The sequence below is a fragment of the Hypanus sabinus genome, chromosome 4 (assembly GCF_030144855.1).
Source record: "Hypanus sabinus isolate sHypSab1 chromosome 4, sHypSab1.hap1, whole genome shotgun sequence".
NCBI lineage: Eukaryota > Metazoa > Chordata > Chondrichthyes > Myliobatiformes > Dasyatidae > Hypanus > Hypanus sabinus.
Window position 1 is genome coordinate 86,823,039 of NC_082709.1, and position 18,269 is coordinate 86,841,307.

An 18,269-nucleotide genomic window follows, 5' to 3' on the forward strand; every position below is an offset into this window, starting at 1 on the left:
TCTGAATATCCCCCATTTCAGAGAGGAGGCTGAATGTCCCCCGTTTCAGTGAGGAGTCTGAATGTCCTCGTTTCAGTGCAGAGTTTGAACGTCCCATGTTTCAGTGAGGAGATTGAAATTCCCGTTTCAGTGGGGAGTCTGAATATCCCCCATTTCAGTGAGATGTCCGAATGTCACTGCTTCAGTGAGAAGTCTGAATGACCCCGTTTCAGTGAGGAGTCTGAATGTCACTGATTCATTGAGGAGTATGAATGACCCCAATTTCAGCGAGGAGTCTGAATGTCACTGTTTCAGTGATGATACTGAACGTCCCCGTTTCAGTGACAAGTCTGAATGTCCCCCGTTTCAGTGAGGAGTCAGAATGTCACTGTTTCAGTGAGGAGTCTGAATGTCCCCAATTTCAGAGAGGAGTCTGAATGTCACTGCTTCAGTGAGAAGACTGAATGTCTCCCATTTCAGTGAGGAGTCTGAAAGTCCCTGCTTCAGTGATGAGTCTGAATGTCCCCGTTTCAGTGATGAGTCTGAACGTCCCCATTTCAGTGATGAGTCTGAATGTCCTCGTTTCAGTGCGGAGTTTGAACGTCCCCCGTTTCAGTGAGGAGTTTGAAAGTCCCTTTTGCAGTGTGGAGTTTGAACGTCCCATGTTTCAGTGAGGAGATTGAAATTCCCGTTTCAGTGGGGAGTCTGAATATCCCCCATTTCAGTGAGATGTCTGAATGTCACTGATTCAGTGAGGAGTCTGAATGTCCCCAATTTCAGTGAGGAGTCTAAACTTCCCCGTTTCAGTGATTATACTGAACGTCCCCGTTTCAATGAGGAGTCTGAATGTCACTGTTTCAGTGAGAAGTCTGAATGTCCTCTGTTTCAGTGAGGAGTCTGAATGTCCTCTGTTTCAGTGAGAAGTCTGAATGTCCTCTGTTTCAGTGAGGAGTCTGAATGTCACTGCTTCAGTGAGGAGACTGAATGTCCCCTTTATCAGTGAGGAGATTGAATGTCCCCTGTTTCAGTGATGAGTCTGAACGTCCCCGTTTCAGTGATGAGTCTGAATGTCCTCGTTTCTGTGTGGAGTTTGAACGTCCCCTATTTCAGTGAGGAGTTTGAAAGTCCCTTTTTCAGTGTGGAGTTTGAACGTCCCATGTTTCAGTGAGGAGGTTGAAATTCCCGTTTCAGTGAGGAGTCTGAATATCCCCCATTTCAGAGAGGAGTCTGAATGTCCCCCGTTTCAGTGAGGAGTCTGAATGTCCCCCGTTTCAGTGAGGAGTCTGAATGTCCTCGTTTCAGTGCAGAGTTTGAACGTCCCATGTTTCAGTGAGGAGATTGAAATTCCCGTTTCAGTGGGGAGTCTGAATATCCCCCATTTCAGTGAGATGTCCGAATGTCACTGCTTCAGTGAGAAGTCTGAATGTCCCCCGTTTCAGTGAGGAGTCTGAATGTCACTGATTCATTGAGGAGTATGAATGACCCCAATTTCAGCGAGGAGTCTGAATGTCACTGTTTCAGTGATGATACTGAACGTCCCCGTTTCAGTGACAAGTCTGAATGTCCCCCGTTTCAGTGAGGAGTCAGAATGTCACTGTTTCAGTGAGGAGTCTGAATGTCCCCAATTTCAGAGAGGAGTCTGAATGTCACTGCTTCAGTGAGAAGACTGAATGTCTCCCATTTCAGTGAGGAGTCTGAAAGTCCCTGCTTCAGTGATGAGTCTGAATGTCCCCGTTTCAGTGATGAGTCTGAACGTCCCCATTTCAGTGATGAGTCTGAATGTCCTCGTTTCAGTGCGGAGTTTGAACGTCCCCCGTTTCAGTGAGGAGTTTGAAAGTCCCTTTTGCAGTGTGGAGTTTGAACGTCCCATGTTTCAGTGAGGAGATTGAAATTCCCGTTTCAGTGGGGAGTCTGAATATCCCCCATTTCAGTGAGATGTCTGAATGTCACTGATTCAGTGAGGAGTCTGAATGTCCCCAATTTCAGTGAGGAGTCTGAATGTCACTGTTTCAGTGAGATGTCCGAATATCCACTCTTTCCGTGAGGAGATTGAATGTCCCCCGTTTCAGTGATGAGTCTTAACTTCCCCGTTTCAGTGATTATACTGAACGTCCCCGTTTCAGTGAGGAGTCTGAATGTCACTGCTTCAGTGAGGAGACTGAATGTCCCCTTTATCAGTGAGGAGATTGAATGTCCCCTGTTTCAGTGATGAGTCTGAACGTCCCCGTTTCAGTGATGAGTCTGAATGTCCTCGTTTCTGTGTGGAGTTTGAACGTCCCCTATTTCAGTGAGGAGTTTGAAAGTCCCTTTTTCAGTGTGGAGTTTGAACGTCACATGTTTCAGTGAGGAGGTTGAAATTCCCGTTTCAGTGAGGAGTCTGAATATCCCCCATTTCAGAGAGGAGTCTGAATGTCCCCCGTTTCAGTGAGGAGTCTGAATGTCCCCCGTTTCAGTGAGGAGTCTGAATGTCCCCCGTTTCAGTGAGGAGTCTGAATGTCCTCTGTTTCAGTGAGGAGTCTGAATGTCACTGCTTCAGTGAGGAGACTGAATGTCCCCTTTATCAGTGAGGAGATTGAATGTCCCCTGTTTCAGTGATGAGTCTGAACTTCCCCGTTTCAGTGATGAGTCTGAATGTCCCCCGTTTCAGTGAGGAGTCTGAATGTCCTCGTTTCAGTGCAGAGTTTGAACGTCCCATGTTTCAGTGAGGAGATTGAAATTCCCGTTTCAGTGGGGAGTCTGAATATCCCCCATTTCAGTGAGATGTCCGAATGTCACTGCTTCAGTGAGAAGTCTGAATGTCCCCCGTTTCAGTGAGGAGTCTGAATGTCACTGATTCATTGAGGAGTATGAATGACCCCAATTTCAGCGAGGAGTCTGAATGTCACTGTTTCAGTGATGATACTGAACGTCCCCGTTTCAGTGACGTCTGAATGTCCCCCGTTTCAGTGAGGAGTCAGAATGTCACTGTTTCAGTGAGGAGTCTGAATGTCCCCAATTTCAGAGAGGAGTCTGAATGTCACTGCTTCAGTGAGAAGACTGAATGTCTCCCATTTCAGTGAGGAGTCTGAAAGTCCCTGCTTCAGTGATGAGTCTGAATGTCCCCGTTTCAGTGATGAGTCTGAACGTCCCCAATTTCAGTGAGGAGTCTGAATGTCACTGTTTCAGTGAGATGTCCGAATATCCACTCTTTCCGTGAGGAGATTGAATGTCCCCCGTTTCAGTGATGAGTCTTAACTTCCCCGTTTCAGTGATTATACTGAACGTCCCCGTTTCAATGAGGAGTCTGAATGTCACTGTTTCAGTGAGAAGTCTGAATGTCCTCTGTTTCAGTGAGGAGTCTGAATGTCCTCTGTTTCAGTGAGAAGTCTGAATGTCCTCTGTTTCAGTGAGGAGTCTGAATGTCACTGCTTCAGTGAGGAGACTGAATGTCCCCTTTATCAGTGAGGAGATTGAATGTCCCCTGTTTCAGTGATGAGTCTGAACGTCCCCGTTTCAGTGATGAGTCTGAATGTCCTCGTTTCTGTGTGGAGTTTGAACGTCCCCTATTTCAGTGAGGAGTTTGAAAGTCCCTTTTTCAGTGTGGAGTTTGAACGTCCCATGTTTCAGTGAGGAGGTTGAAATTCCCGTTTCAGTGAGGAGTCTGAATATCCCCCATTTCAGAGAGGAGTCTGAATGTCCCCCGTTTCAGTGAGGAGTCTGAATGTCCCCCGTTTCAGTGAGGAGTCTGAATGTCCTCGTTTCAGTGCAGAGTTTGAACGTCCCATGTTTCAGTGAGGAGATTGAAATTCCCGTTTCAGTGGGGAGTCTGAATATCCCCCATTTCAGTGAGATGTCCGAATGTCACTGCTTCAGTGAGAAGTCTGAATGTCCCCCGTTTCAGTGAGGAGTCTGAATGTCACTGATTCATTGAGGAGTATGAATGACCCCAATTTCAGCGAGGAGTCTGAATGTCACTGTTTCAGTGATGATACTGAACGTCCCCGTTTCAGTGACGTCTGAATGTCCCCCGTTTCAGTGAGGAGTCAGAATGTCACTGTTTCAGTGAGGAGTCTGAATGTCCCCAATTTCAGAGAGGAGTCTGAATGTCACTGCTTCAGTGAGAAGACTGAATGTCTCCCATTTCAGTGAGGAGTCTGAAAGTCCCTGCTTCAGTGATGAGTCTGAATGTCCCCGTTTCAGTGATGAGTCTGAACGTCCCCAATTTCAGTGAGGAGTCTGAATGTCACTGTTTCAGTGAGATGTCCGAATATCCACTCTTTCCGTGAGGAGATTGAATGTCCCCCGTTTCAGTGATGAGTCTTAACTTCCCCGTTTCAGTGATTATACTGAACGTCCCCGTTTCAATGAGGAGTCTGAATGTCACTGTTTCAGTGAGAAGTCTGAATGTCCTCTGTTTCAGTGAGGAGTCTGAATGTCCTCTGTTTCAGTGAGAAGTCTGAATGTCCTCTGTTTCAGTGAGGAGTCTGAATGTCACTGCTTCAGTGAGGAGACTGAATGTCCCCTTTATCAGTGAGGAGATTGAATGTCCCCTGTTTCAGTGATGAGTCTGAACGTCCCCGTTTCAGTGATGAGTCTGAATGTCCTCGTTTCTGTGTGGAGTTTGAACGTCCCCTATTTCAGTGAGGAGTTTGAAAGTCCCTTTTTCAGTGTGGAGTTTGAACGTCCCATGTTTCAGTGAGGAGGTTGAAATTCCCGTTTCAGTGAGGAGTCTGAATATCCCCCATTTCAGAGAGGAGTCTGAATGTCCCCCGTTTCAGTGAGGAGTCTGAATGTCCCCCGTTTCAGTGAGGAGTCTGAATGTCCTCGTTTCAGTGCAGAGTTTGAACGTCCCATGTTTCAGTGAGGAGATTGAAATTCCCGTTTCAGTGGGGAGTCTGAATATCCCCCATTTCAGTGAGATGTCCGAATATCACTGCTTCAGTGAGAAGTCTGAATGTCCCCCGTTTCAGTGAGGAGTCTGAATGTCACTGATTCATTGAGGAGTATGAATGACCCCAATTTCAGCGAGGAGTCTGAATGTCACTGTTTCAGTGATGATACTGAACGTCCCCGTTTCAGTGACAAGTCTGAATGTCCCCAATTTCAGAGAGGAGTCTGAATGTCACTGCTTCAGTGAGAAGACTGAATATCTCCCATTTCAGTGAGGAGTCTGAAAGTCCCTGCTTCAGTGATGAGTCTGAATGTCCCCGTTTCAGTGATGAGTCTGAACGTCCCCATTTCAGTGATGAGTCTGAATGTCCTCGTTTCAGTGCGGAGTTTGAACGTCCCCCGTTTCAGTGAGGAGTTTGAAAGTCCCTTTTGCAGTGTGGAGTTTCAACGTCCCATGTTTCAGTGAGGAGATTGAAATTCCCGTTTCAGTGGGGAGTCTGAATATCCCCCATTTCAGTGAGATGTCTGAATGTCACTGATTCAGTGAGGAGTCTGAATGTCCCCAATTTCAGTGAGGAGTCTGAATGTCACTGTTTCAGTGAGATGTCCGAATATCCACTCTTTCCGTGAGGAGATTGAATGTCCCCCGTTTCAGTGATGAGTCTTAACTTCCCCGTTTCAGTGATTATACTGAACGTCCCCGTTTCAATGAGGAGTCTGAATGTCACTGTTTCAGTGAGAAGTCTGAATGTCCTCTGTTTCAGTGAGGAGTCTGAATGTCCCCTTTATCAGTGAGGAGATTGAATGTCCCCTGTTTCAGTGATGAGTTTGAACGTCCCCTATTTCAGTGAGGAGTTTGAAAGTCCCTTTTTCAGTGTGGAGTTTGAACGTCCCATGTTTCAGTGAGGAGGTTGAAATTCCCGTTTCAGTGAGGAGTCTGAATATCCCCCATTTCAGAGAGGAGTCTGAATGTCCCCCGTTTCAGTGAGGAGTCTGAATGTCCCCCGTTTCAGTGAGGAGTCTGAATGTCCCCCGTTTCAGTGAGGAGTCTGAATGTCCTCTGTTTCAGTGAGGAGTCTGAATGTCACTGCTTCAGTGAGGAGACTGAATGTCCCCTTTATCAGTGAGGAGATTGAATGTCCCCGTTTCAGTGATGAGTCTGAACTTCCCCGTTTCTGTGATGAGTCTGAATGTCCTCGTTTCTGTGTGGAGTTTGAACGTCCCCTATTTCAGTGTGGAGTTAGAACGTCCCATGTTTCAGTGAGGAGGTTGAAATTCCCGTTTCAGTGAGGAGTCTGAATATCCCCCATTTCAGAGAGGAGGCTGAATGTCCCCCGTTTCAGTGAGGAGTCTGAATGTCCTCGTTTCAGTGCAGAGTTTGAACGTCCCATGTTTCAGTGAGGAGGTTGAAATTCCCGTTTCAGTGAGGAGTCTGAATATCCCCCATTTCAGAGAGGAGTCTGAATGTCCCCCGTTTCAGTGAGGAGTCTGAATGTCCCCCGTTTCAGTGAGGAGTCTGAATGTCCTCGTTTCAGTGCAGAGTTTGAACGTCCCATGTTTCAGTGAGGAGATTGAAATTCCCGTTTCAGTGGGGAGTCTGAATATCCCCCATTTCAGTGAGATGTCCGAATGTCACTGCTTCAGTGAGAAGTCTGAATGTCCCCCGTTTCAGTGAGGAGTCTGAATGTCACTGATTCATTGAGGAGTATGAATGACCCCAATTTCAGCGAGGAGTCTGAATGTCACTGTTTCAGTGATGATACTGAACGTCCCCGTTTCAGTGACAAGTCTGAATGTCCCCAATTTCAGAGAGGAGTCTGAATGTCACTGCTTCAGTGAGAAGACTGAATATCTCCCATTTCAGTGAGGAGTCTGAAAGTCCCTGCTTCAGTGATGAGTCTGAATGTCCCCGTTTCAGTGATGAGTCTGAACGTCCCCATTTCAGTGATGAGTCTGAATGTCCTCGTTTCAGTGCGGAGTTTGAACGTCCCCCGTTTCAGTGAGGAGTTTGAAAGTCCCTTTTGCAGTGTGGAGTTTGAACGTCCCATGTTTCAGTGAGGAGATTGAAATTCCCGTTTCAGTGGGGAGTCTGAATATCCCCCATTTCAGTGAGATGTCTGAATGTCACTGATTCAGTGAGGAGTCTGAATGTCCCCAATTTCAGTGAGGAGTCTGAATGTCACTGTTTCAGTGAGATGTCCGAATATCCACTCTTTCCGTGAGGAGATTGAATGTCCCCCGTTTCAGTGATGAGTCTTAACTTCCCCGTTTCAGTGATTATACTGAACGTCCCCGTTTCAATGAGGAGTCTGAATGTCACTGTTTCAGTGAGAAGTCTGAATGTCCTCTGTTTCAGTGAGGAGTCTGAATGTCCCCTTTATCAGTGAGGAGATTGAATGTCCCCTGTTTCAGTGATGAGTTTGAACGTCCCCTATTTCAGTGAGGAGTTTGAAAGTCCCTTTTTCAGTGTGGAGTTTGAACGTCCCATGTTTCAGTGAGGAGGTTGAAATTCCCGTTTCAGTGAGGAGTCTGAATATCCCCCATTTCAGAGAGGAGTCTGAATGTCCCCCGTTTCAGTGAGGAGTCTGAATGTCCCCCGTTTCAGTGAGGAGTCTGAATGTCCCCCGTTTCAGTGAGGAGTCTGAATGTCCTCTGTTTCAGTGAGGAGTCTGAATGTCACTGCTTCAGTGAGGAGACTGAATGTCCCCTTTATCAGTGAGGAGATTGAATGTCCCCTGTTTCAGTGATGAGTCTGAACTTCCCCGTTTCTGTGATGAGTCTGAATGTCCTCGTTTCTGTGTGGAGTTTGAACGTCCCCTATTTCAGTGTGGAGTTAGAACGTCCCATGTTTCAGTGAGGAGGTTGAAATTCCCGTTTCAGTGAGGAGTCTGAATATCCCCCATTTCAGAGAGGAGGCTGAATGTCCCCCGTTTCAGTGAGGAGTCTGAATGTCCTCGTTTCAGTGCAGAGTTTGAACGTCCCATGTTTCAGTGAGGAGATTGAAATTCCCGTTTCAGTGGGGAGTCTGAATATCCCCCATTTCAGTGAGATGTCCGAATGTCACTGCTTCAGTGAGAAGTCTGAATGTCCCCCGTTTCAGTGAGGAGTCTGAATGTCACTGATTCATTGAGGAGTATGAATGACCCCAATTTCAGCGAGGAGTCTGAATGTCACTGTTTCAGTGATGATACTGAACGTCCCCGTTTCAGTGACAAGTCTGAATGTCCCCCGTTTCAGTGAGGAGTCAGAATGTCACTGTTTCAGTGAGGAGTCTGAATGTCCCCAATTTCAGAGAGGAGTCTGAATGTCACTGCTTCAGTGAGAAGACTGAATGTCTCCCATTTCAGTGAGGAGTCTGAAAGTCCCTGCTTCAGTGATGAGTCTGAATGTCCCCGTTTCAGTGATGAGTCTGAACGTCCCCATTTCAGTGATGAGTCTGAATGTCCTCGTTTCAGTGCGGAGTTTGAACGTCCCCCGTTTCAGTGAGGAGTTTGAAAGTCCCTTTTGCAGTGTGGAGTTTGAACGTCCCATGTTTCAGTGAGGAGATTGAAATTCCCGTTTCAGTGGGGAGTCTGAATATCCCCCATTTCAGTGAGATGTCTGAATGTCACTGATTCAGTGAGGAGTCTGAATGTCCCCAATTTCAGTGAGGAGTCTGAATGTCACTGTTTCAGTGAGATGTCCGAATATCCACTCTTTCCGTGAGGCGATTGAATGTCCCCCGTTTCAGTGATGAGTCTTAACTTCCCCGTTTCAGTGATTATACTGAACGTCCCCGTTTCAATGAGGAGTCTGAATGTCACTGTTTCAGTGAGAAGTCTGAATGTCCTCTGTTTCAGTGAGGAGTCTGAATGTCCTCTGTTTCAGTGAGGAGACTGAATGTCCCCTTTATCAGTGAGGAGATTGAATGTCCCCTGTTTCAGTGATGAGTCTGAACGTCCCCGTTTCAGTGATGAGTCTGAATGTCCTCGTTTCTGTGTGGAGTTTGAACGTCCCCTATTTCAGTGAGGAGTTTGAAAGTCCCTTTTTCAGTGTGGACTTTGAACGTCCCATGTTTCAGTGAGGAGGTTGAAATTCCCGTTTCAGTGAGGAGTCTGAATATCCCCCATTTCAGAGAGGAGTCTGAATGTCCCCCGTTTCAGTGAGGAGTCTGAATGTCCCCCGTTTCAGTGAGGAGTCTGAATGTCCCCCGTTTCAGTGAGGAGTCTGAATGTCCTCTGTTTCAGTGAGGAGTCTGAATGTCACTGCTTCAGTGAGGAGACTGAATGTCCCCTTTATCAGTGAGGAGATTGAATGTCCCCTGTTTCAGTGATGAGTCTGAACTTCCCCGTTTCAGTGATGAGTCTGAATGTCCTCGTTTCTGTGTGGAGTTTGAACGTCCCCTATTTCAGTGAGGAGTTTGAAAGTCCCTTTTTCAGTGTGGAGTTAGAACGTCCCATGTTTCAGTGAGGAGGTTGAATATCCCCCATTTCAGAGAGGAGTCTGAATGTCCCCCGTTTCAGTGAGGAGTCTGAATGTCCCCCGTTTCAGTGAGGAGTCTGAATGTCCTCGTTTCAGTGCAGTGTTTGAACGTCCCATGTTTCAGTGAGGAGATTGAAATTCCCGTTTCAGTGGGGAGTCTGAATATCCCCCATTTCAGTGAGATGTCTGAATGTCACTGCTTCAGTGAGAAGTCTGAATGTCCCCCGTTTCAGTGAGGAGTCTGAATGTCACTGATTCATTGAGGAGTCTGAATGTTCCCAATTTCAGTGAGGAGTCTGAATGTCACTGTTTCAGTGATGATACTGAACGTCCCCGTTTCAGTGACAAGTCTGAATGTCCCCCGTTTCAGTGAGGAGTCAGAATGTCCCCGTTTCAGTGATGAGTCTGAACGTCCCCATTTCAGTGATGAGTCTGAATGTCCTCGTTTCAGTGCGGAGTTTGAACGTCCCCCGTTTCAGTGAGGAGTTTGAAAGTCCCTTTTGCAGTGTGGAGTTTGAACGTCCCATGTTTCAGTGAGGAGATTGAAATTCCCGTTTCAGTGGGGAGTCTGAATATCCCCCATTTCAGTGAGATGTCTTAATGTCACTGATTCAGTGATGAGTCTGAATGTCCCCGTTTCAGTGATGAGTCTAAACGTCCCCATTTCAGTGATGAGTCTGAATGTCCTCGTTTCAGTGCGGAGTTTCAACGTCCCCTATTTCAGTGAGGAGTTTGAAAGACCCTTTTTCAGTGTGGAGTTAGAACGTCCCATGTTTCAGTGAGGAGGTTGAAATTCCCGTTTCAGTGAGGAGTCTGAAAATCCCCCATTTCAGAGAGGAGTCTGAATGTCCCCCGTTTCAGTGAGGAGTCTGAATGTCCCCCGTTTCAGTGAGGAGTCTGAATGTACCCCGTTTCAGTGAGGAGTCTGAATGTCCTCGTTTCAGTGCAGAGTTTGAACGTCCCATGTTTCAGTGAGGAGATTGAAATTCCCGTTTCAGTGGGGAGTCTGAATATCCCCCATTTCAGTGAGATGTCTGAATGTCACTGATTCAGTGATGAGTCTGAATGTCCCCGTTTCAGTGACAAGTCTGAATGTCCCCCGTTTCAGTGATGATACTGAACGTCCCCGTTTCAGTGAGGAGTCTGAATGTCCCCAATTTCAGAGAGCAGTCTGACTGTCACTGCTTCAGTGAGAAGACTGAATATCCCCCATTTCAGAGAGGAGTCTGAATGTCCCCCGTTTCAGTGAGGAGTCTGAATGTCCCCCGTTTCAGTGAGGAGTCTGAATGTCCCCCGTTTCAGTGAGGAGTCTGAATGTCCTCTGTTTCAGTGAGGAGTCTGAATGTCAGTGCTTCAGTGAGGAGACTGAATGTCCCCTTTATCAGTGAGGAGATTGAATGTCCCCTGTTTCAGTGATGAGTCTGAACTTCCCCGTTTCAGTGATGAGTCTGAATGTCCTCGTTTCTGTGTGGAGTTTGAACGTCCCCTATTTCAGTGAGGAGTTTGAAAGTCCCTTTTTCAGTGTGGAGTTAGAACGTCCCATGTTTCAGTGAGGAGGTTGAATATCCCCCATTTCAGAGAGGAGTCTGTATGTCCCCCGTTTCAGTGAGGAGTCTGAATGTCCCCCGTTTCAGTGAGGAGTCTGAATGTCCTCGTTTCAGTGCAGTGTTTGAACGTCCCATGTTTCAGTGAGGAGATTGAAATTCCCGTTTCAGTGGGGAGTCTGAATATCCCCCATTTCAGTGAGATGTCTGAATGTCACTGCTTCAGTGAGAAGTATGAATGTCCCCAATTTCAGCGAGGAGTCTGAATGTCACTGTTTCAGTGATGATACTGAACGTCCCCGTTTCAGTGAGGAGTCTGAATGTCCCCAATTTCAGAGATGAGTCTGAATGTCACTGCTTCAGTGAGAAGACTGAATGTCTCCCATTTCAGTGAGGAGTCTGAAAGTCCCTGCTTCAGTGAAGAGTCTGAATGTCCCCTCTATCAGTGAGGAGATTGAATGTCCCCTGTTTCAGTGATGAGTCTGAATGTCCCCGTTTCAGTGATGAGTCTGAACGTCCCCATTTCAGTGATGAGTCTGAATGTCCTCGTTTCAGTGCGGAGTTTGAACGTCCCCCGTTTCAGTGAGGAGTTTGAAAGTCCCTTTTGCAGTGTGGAGTTTGAACGTCCCATGTTTCAGTGAGGAGATTGAAATTCCCGTTTCAGTGGGGAGTCTGAATATCCCCCATTTCAGTGAGATGTCTTAATGTCACTGATTCAGTGATGAGTCTGAATGTCCCCGTTTCAGTGATGAGTCTAAACGTCCCCATTTCAGTGATGAGTCTGAATGTCCTCGTTTCAGTGCGGAGTTTCAACGTCCCCTATTTCAGTGAGGAGTTTGAAAGACCCTTTTTCAGTGTTGAGTTAGAACGTCCCATGTTTCAGTGAGGAGGTTGAAATTCCCGTTTCAGTGAGGAGTCTGAATATCCCCCATTTCAGAGAGGAGTCTGAATGTCCCCCGTTTCAGTGAGGAGTCTGAATGTCCCCCGTTTCAGTGAGGAGTCTGAATGTCCCCCGTTTCAGTGAGGAGTCTGAATGTCCTCGTTTCAGTGCAGAGTTTGAACGTCCCATGTTTCAGTGAGGAGATTGAAATTCCCGTTTCAGTGGGGAGTCTGAATATCCCCCATTTCAGTGAGATGTCTGAATGTCACTGATTCAGTGATGAGTCTGAATGTCCCCGTTTCAGTGACAAGTCTGAATGTCCCCCGTTTCAGTGATGATACTGAACGTCCCCGTTTCAGTGAGGAGTCTGAATGTCCCCAATTTCAGAGAGCAGTCTGACTGTCACTGCTTCAGTGAGAAGACTGAATGTCTCCCATTTCAGTGAGGAGTCTGAAAGGCCCTGCTTCAGTGAAGAGTCTGAATGTCCCCTCTATCAGTGAGGAGATTGAATGTCCCCTGTTTCAGTGATGAGTCTGAATGTCCCCGTTTCAGTGATGAGTCTAAACGTCCCCATTTCAGTGATGAGTCTGAATGTCCTCGTTTCAGTGCGGAGTTTGAACGTCCCCTATTTCAGTGAGGAGTTTGAAAGACCCTTTTTCAGTGTGGAGTTAGAACGTCCCATGTTTCAGTGAGGGGGTTGAAATTCCCGTTTCAGTGAGGAGTCTGAATATCCCCCATTTCAGAGAGGAGTCTGAATGACCCCCGTTTCAGTGAGGAGTCTGAATGTCCTCGTATCAGTGCAGAGTTTGAACGTCCCATGTTTCAGTGAGGAGATTGAAATTCCCGTTTCAGTGGGGAGTCTGAATATCCCCCATTTCAGTGAGATGTCTGAATGTCACTGATTCAGTGAGGAGTCTGAATGTCCCCAATTTCAGTGAGGAGTCTGAATGTCACTGTTTCAGTGAGATGTCCGAATATCCACTCTTTCCGTGAGGAGATTGAATGTCCCCCGTTTCAGTGATGAGTCTTAACTTCCCTGTTTCAGTGATTATACTGAACGTCCCCGTTTCAATGAGGAGTCTGTATGTCACTGTTTCAGTGAGAAGTCTGAATGTCCTCTGTTTCAGTGAGGAGTCTGAATGTCCTCTGTTTCAGTGAGAAGTCTGAATGTCCTCTGTTTCAGTGAGGAGTCTGAATGTCACTGCTTCAGTGAGGAGACTGAATGTCCCCTTTATCAGTGAGAAGTCTGAATGTCCCCCGTTTCAGTGAGGAGTCTGAATGTCACTGATTCATTGAGGAGTATGAATGACCCCAATTTCAGCGAGGAGTCTGAATGTCACTGTTTCAGTGATGATACTGAACGTCCCCGTTTCAGTGACTAGTCTGAATGTCCCCCGTTTCAGTGAGGAGTCAGAATGTCACTGTTTCAGTGAGGAGTCTGAATGTCCCCATGTTTCAGTGAGGAGATTGAAATTCCCGTTTCAGTGGGGAGTCTGAATATCCCCCATTTCAGTGAGATGTCTGAATGTCACTGATTCCGTGAGGAGTCTGAATGCCCCCAATTTCAGTGAAGAGTCTTAATGACACTGTTTCAGTGAGATGTCCGAATATCCACTCTTTCCGTGAGGAGATTGAATGTCCCCCGTTTCAGTGATGAGTCTTAACTTCCCCGTTTCAGTGATTATACTGAACGTCCCCGTTTCAATGAGGAGTCTGAATGTCACTGTTTCAGTGAGAAGTCTGAATGTCCTCTGTTTCAGTGAGGAGTCTGAATGTCCTCTGTTTCAGTGAGAGGTCTGAATGTCCTCTGTTTCAGTGAGGAGTCTGAATGTCACTGCTTCAGTGAGGAGACTGAATGTCCCCTTTATCAGTGAGGAGATTGAATGTCCCCTGTTTCAGTGATGAGTCTGAACGTCCCCGTTTCAGTGATGAGTCTGAATGTCCTCGTTTCTGTGTGGAGTTTGAACGTCCCCTATTTCAGTGAGGAGTTTGAAAGTCCCTTTTTCAGTGTGGAGTTTGAACGTCCCATGTTTCAGTGAGGAGGTTGAAATTCCCGTTTCAGTGGGGAGTCTGAATATCCCCCATTTCAGTGAGATGTCTGAATGTCACTGATTCAGTGATGAGTCTGAATGTCCCCGTTTCAGTGACAAGTCTGAATGTCCCCCGTTTCAGTGATGATACTGAACGTCCCCGTTTCAGTGAGGAGTCTGAATGTCCCCAATTTCAGAGAGGAGTCTGACTGTCACTGCTTCAGTGAGAAGACTGAATGTCTCCCATTTCAGTGAGGGGTCTGAAAGTCCCTGCTTCAGTGAAGAGTCTGAATGTCCCCTCTATCAGTGAGGAGATTGAATGTCCCCTGTTTCAGTGATGAGTCTGAATGTCCCCGTTTCAGTGATGAGTCTAAACGTCCCCATTTCAGTGATGAGTCTGAATGTCCTCGTTTCAGTGCGGAGTTTGAACGTCCCCTATTTCAGTGAGGAGTTTGAAAGACCCTTTTTCAGTGTGGAGTTAGAACGTCCCATGTTTCAGTGAGGAGGTTGAAATTCCCGTTTCAGTGAGGAGTCTGAATATCCCCCATTTCAGAGAGGAGTCTGAATGACCCCCGTTTCAGTGAGGAGTCGGAATGTCCTCGTATCAGTGCAGAGTTTGAACGTCCCATGTTTCAGTGAGGAGATTGAAATTCCCGTTTCAGTGGGGAGTCAGAATGTCCCCCGTTTCAGTGAGGAGTCTGAATGTCCCCCGTTTCAGTGAGGAGTCTGAATGTCCTCTGTTTCAGTGAGGAGTCTGAATGTCACTGCTTCAGTGAGGAGACTGAATGTCCCCTTTATCAGTGAGGAGATTGAATGACCCTGTTTCAGTGATGAGTCTGAACGTCCCCGTTTCAGTGATGAGTCTGAATGTCCTTGTTTCTGTGTGGAGTTTGAACGTCCCCTATTTCAGTGAGGAGTTTGAAAGTCCCTTTTTCAGTGTGGAGTTAGAACGTCCCATGTTTCAGTGAGGAGCTTGAAATTCCCGTTTCAGTGAGGAGTCTGAATATCCCCCATTTCAGAGAGGAGTCTGAATGTCCCCCGTTTCAGTGAGGAGTCTGAATGTCCCCCGTTTCAGTGAGGAGTCTGAATGTCCCCCGTTTCAGTGAGGAGTCTGAATGTCCTCGTTTCAGTGCAGAGTTTGAACGTCCCATGTTTCAGTGAGGAGATTGAAATTCCCGTTTCAGTGGGGAGTCTGAATATCCCCCATTTCAGTGAGATGTCTGAATGTCACTGCTTCAGTGAGAAGTCTGAATGTCCCCCGTTTCAGTGAGGAGTCTGAATGTCACTGATTCATTGAGGAGTCTGAATGTCCCCAATTTCAGTGAGGAGTCTGAATGTCACTGTTTCATTGACGATACTGAACGTCCCCGTTTCAGTGACAAGTCTGAATGTCCCCCGTTTCAGTGAGGAGTCAGAATGTCACTGCTTCAGTGAGGGGTCTGAATGTCTCCCATTTCAGTGAGGAGTCTGAAAGTCCCTGCTTCAGTGAAGAGTCTGAATGACCCCTCTATCAGTGAGGAGATTGAATGTCCCCTGTTTCAGTGATGAGTCTGAATGTCCCCGTTTCAGTGATGAGTCTAAACGTCCCCATTTCAGTGATGAGTCTGAATGTCCTCGTTTCAGTGCGGAGTTTGAACGTCCCCTATTTCAGTGAGGAGTTTGAAAGACCCTTTTTCAGTGTGGAGTTAGAACGTCCCATGTTTCAGTGAGGAGGTTGAAATTCCCGTTTCAGTGAGGAGTCTGAATATCCCCCATTTCAGAGAGGAGTCTGAATGTCCCCCGTTTCAGTGAGGAGTCTGAATGTCCCCCGTTTCAGTGAGGAGTCTGAATGTCCTCGTTTCAGTGCAGAGTTTGAACGTCCCATGTTTCAGTGAGGAGATTGAAATTCCCGTTTCAGTGGGGAGTCTGAATATCCCCCATTTCAGTGAGATGTCTGAATGTCACTGCTTCAGTGAGAAGTATGAATGTCCCCAATTTCAGCGAGGAGCCTGAATGTCACTGTTTCAGTGATGAAACTGAACGTCCCCGTTTCAGTGAGGAGTCTGAATGTCCCCAATTTCAGAGAGGAGTCTGAATGTCACTGCTTCAGTGAGAACACTGAATGTCTCCCATTTCAGTGAGGAGTCTGAAATTCCCTGCTTCAGTGAAGAGTCTGAATGTCCCCTCTATCAGTGAGGAGATTGAATGTCCCCTGTTTCAGTGATGAGTCTGAATGTCCCCGTTTCAGTGATGAGTCTGAACGTCCCCATTTCAGTGATGAGTCTGAATGTCCTCGTTTCTGTGTGGAGATTGAACGTCCCCTATTTCAGTGAGGAGTTTGAAAGTCCCTTTTTCAGTGTGGAGTTAGAACGTCCCATGTTTCAGTGAGGAGGTTGAAATTCCCGTTTCAGTGAGGAGTCTGAATATCCCCCATTTCAGAGAGGAGTCTGAATGTCCCCCGTTTCAGTGAGGAGTCTGAATGTCCCCCGTTTCAGTGAGGAGTCTGAATGTCCCCCGTTTCAGTGAGGAGTCTGAATGTCCTCGTTTCAGTGCAGAGTTTGAACGTCCCATGTTTCAGTGAGGAGATTGAAATTCCCGTTTCAGTGGGGAGTCTGAATATCCCCCATTTCAGTGAGATGTCTGAATGTCACTGCTTCAGTGAGAAGTCTGAATGTCCCCCGTTTCAGTGAGGAGTCTGAATGTCACTGATTCATTGAGGAGTCTGAATGTCCCCAATTTCAGTGAGGAGTCTGAATGTCACTGTTTCATTGACGATACTGAACGTCCCCGTTTCAGTGACAAGTCTGAATGTCCCCCGTTTCAGTGAGGAGTCAGAATGTCACTGCATCAGTGAGGGGTCTGAATGTCTCCCATTTCAGTGAGGAGTCTGAAAGTCCCTGCTTCAGTGAAGAGTCTGAATGTCCCCTCTATCAGTGAGGAGATTGAATGTCCCCTGTTTCAGTGATGAGTCTGAATGTCCCCGTTTCAGTGATGAGTCTAAACGTCCCCATTTCAGTGATGAGTCTGAATGTCCTCGTTTCAGTGCGGAGTTTGAACGTCCCCTATTTCGGTGAGGAGTTTGAAAGACCCTTTTTCAGTGTGGAGTTAGAACGTCCCATGTTTCAGTGAGGAGGTTGAAATTCCCGTTTCAGTGAGGAGTCTGAATATCCCCCATTTCAGAGAGGAGTCTGAATATCCCCCGTTTCAGAGAGGAGTCTGAATGTCCCCCGTTTCAGTGAGGAGTCTGAATGTCCCCCGTTTCAGTGAGGAGTCTGAATGTCCTCGTTTCAGTGCAGAGTTTGAACGTCCCATGTTTCATTGAGGAGATTGAAATTCCCGTTTCAGTGGGGAGTCTGAATATCCCCCATTTCAGTGAGATGTCTGAATGTCACTGCTTCAGTGAGAAGTATGAATGTCCCCAATTTCAGCGAGGAGTCTGAATGTCACTGTTTCAGTGATGATACTGAACGTCCCCGTTTCAGTGAGGAGTCTGAATGTCCCCAATTTCAGAGAGGAGTCTGAATGTCACTGCTTCAGTGAGAACACTGAATGTCTCCCATTTCAGTGAGGAGTCTGAAATTCCCTGCTTCAGTGAAGAGTCTGAATGTCCCCTCTATCAGTGAGGAGATTGAATGTCCCCTGTTTCAGTGATGAGTCTGAATGTCCCCGTTTCAGTGATGAGTCTGAACGTCCCCATTTCAGTGATGAGTCTGAATGTCCTCGTTTCAGTGCGGAGTTTGAACGTCCCCCGTTTCAGTGAGGAGTTTGAAAGTCCCTTTTGCAGTGTGGAGTTTGAACGTCCCATGTTTCAGTGAGGAGATTGAAATTCCCGTTTCAGTGGGGAGTCTGAATATCCCCCATTTCAGTGAGATGTCTGAATGTCACTGATTCAGTGATGAGTCTGAATGTCCCCGTTTCAGTGATGAGTCTAAACGTCCCCATTTCAGTGATGAGTCTGAATGTCCTCGTTTCAGTGCGGAGTTTGAACGTCCCCTATTTCAGTGAGGAGTTTGAAAGACCCTTTTTCAGTGTGGAGTTAGAACGTCCCATGTTTCAGTGAGGAGGTTGAAATTCCCGTTTCAGTGAGGAGTCTGAATATCCCCCATTTCAGAGAGGAGTCTGAATGTCCCCCGTTTCAGTGAGGAGTCTGAATGTCCCCCGTTTCAGTGAGGAGTCTGAATGTCCTCGTTTCAGTGCAGAGTTTGAACGTCCCATGTTTCAGTGAGGAGATTGAAATTCCCGTTTCAGTGGGGAGTCTGAATATCCCCCATTTCAGTGAGATGTCTGAATGTCACTGCTTCAGTGAGAAGTATGAATGTCCCCAATTTCAGCGAGGAGTCTGAATGTCACTGTTTCAGTGATGATACTGAACGTCCCCGTTTCAGTGAGGAGTCTGAATGTCCCCAATTTCAGAGAGGAGTCTGAATGTCACTGCTTCAGTGAGAACACTGAATGTCTCCCATTTCAGTGAGGAGTCTGAAATTCCCTGCTTCAGTGAAGAGTCTGAATGTCCCCTCTATCAGTGAG